Source organism: Euprymna scolopes, chromosome 15 (genome assembly GCF_053919585.1).
Source record: "Euprymna scolopes isolate OS-2025 chromosome 15, ASM5391958v1, whole genome shotgun sequence".
Lineage (NCBI taxonomy): Eukaryota > Metazoa > Mollusca > Cephalopoda > Sepiida > Sepiolidae > Euprymna > Euprymna scolopes.
In genome coordinates this window covers 91,461,113-91,463,095 of record NC_136496.1, presented here as the reverse complement: position 1 = coordinate 91,463,095, position 1,983 = coordinate 91,461,113, and positions in this window count along the sequence as shown.

Genomic DNA, 1,983 nt, shown 5'->3' with positions numbered 1-1,983 from the left:
GAGACTGTGTCAGATCAGTTAATTTAAAAGTTAGTTGCATACTTGTCTATTTTTTATTTAAAGATGCTTTTTTTTTTTTTTTTATTCAATTTTCACCCCAAACAAGGCACAGTGCCACTTTGAAGCAGGGGGCTACTATTAGGGAATTAATTAGCGGGGTCATTATGAAGGGAGAAGAGTAGAAAGATGTTTGTTAACATTACACTTGAACTTCTGCATATCATTGCAGTTGGGAAAGCAGAATCCCGGAAGGGAGTTCCAAAGACCCGCAGTTCTGGGGAAGAAACTATTGGAGTAAAAGGCTTTCTTGCACCTAGGGATCTCCACTGTAAAGGGATGAGACTTAGTAGCTTGTCGGGTTTGTCGGGGGTAGTTACGTCGGGGAGGTACAAGTGTTTGCAGTTCGTCAGAGCATTCACCATTAAAGTATTTGTAGAACAGGCAGAGGGATGCAACATCTCGTCGATGGGACAGAGGTTGAAGCCTAGATGACAGTTCAGGACCTATCAGGTTGGCGACTCTTTTTTGAACCCTGTCCAGGAGCGAGAGACAAGCAGCAGATGCACCAGCCCAGATATGACAACAGTACTCCATACATGGGCGAATGGTTGCCTTATAGAGGTATAGGATACTGGCAGGCGTAAGTAGTTTTCTAGCACGGTAGAGGGAGCCAACCTTCCTTGCAGCAGCCTTGGCAATGCTCTCAATGTATCTAGTACATATATTCATATTTGGTATTTAGTCGACTTAGTATATCAATTCTTTTTTTTTTTTTTTTCATTTTTAAAGAGAAGCTTAGTAATATTTTTTATTAATGATAAGTGAGAGTTAGGAGGGAGTGAATGTGGATTATATTTGGAGATGTGATGGAGATGTAATAAAAAATTATATTAAATAACATATATATATATATATGCATACATATATATGCATTATATATATATATATATATACATACGTACATATATATACATATATGTACACATATATATACAAATATATACACATATATATATACATATATATATGCATATACATATATATATACATATGTACATATATATATATACATATATATACATATATACATATATATACACATATACATACATATATATACATATACATGATGATGGCTGCATCTTTCCAGATGATCGCCGTCACATTGAGTTCTCCCAATCTTGTCGTTCATGCCATTTCAAATGACTCTGCACTCCTGCCGCAGATTTGCACATCTTGAGGCAGATCTGACATACAAATCGAGCAATTTCCATCGAGTTGACTTCCTCTGGAGGCTGAAGTGTATTCCTATGACCAATCACATGTCTTCTCAGACCAGCAGTAAATTTGCAAACTTTGCTGCATGTTAAACAGATCGTTTGGTTCGGACTAATAGGTGCAAAGTTGACCTGAACAGGAGTTTTGTGCAACTTAAGGTGGTTGACGTAGCCAGCTTTTGACAAAAGCACTCGTTCACAAGTGTTGCATTTCCAGCTCTGTGTGTCATGGTTAAGACCGTCAATTAAACCTTTGCGAAGCTCTCGCTTAAGAGTGCTGTGTGCCTGCTTTCTTTTCTCAAGAGCATCACAAATTTCATGTACAAGCTTTCGCCACTTCGGCCTTCCCATGTGTCGATGTCGATTTGTAAGACTTTCAAATTATTCTTTGTAGAATCCCTGAACCTCTTCCTAGGCTTGTGTTGAGGGTGCTTGCCATTTTCCTGCTCCCTGTAAAAAAATTGTTTTGACAGCCTACAATCTTTCATTCGAACCAAGTGGCCCACCCAATGCATGTGAAATCTGATTACAAGGGTCTCAACACTAGAGCAACATGCTCTCACAAGGACTTCAGTATCGGGTACTTGTGCTTGCCACTTGATGTTTAAGATACGTCTCAAGCATTTTTGGTGAAATCGTTCAAGCTATTTAATGTGCCTTTGATACAATGTCCAGGTCTCCAATGAATACAACAGTGTGGTTAGAA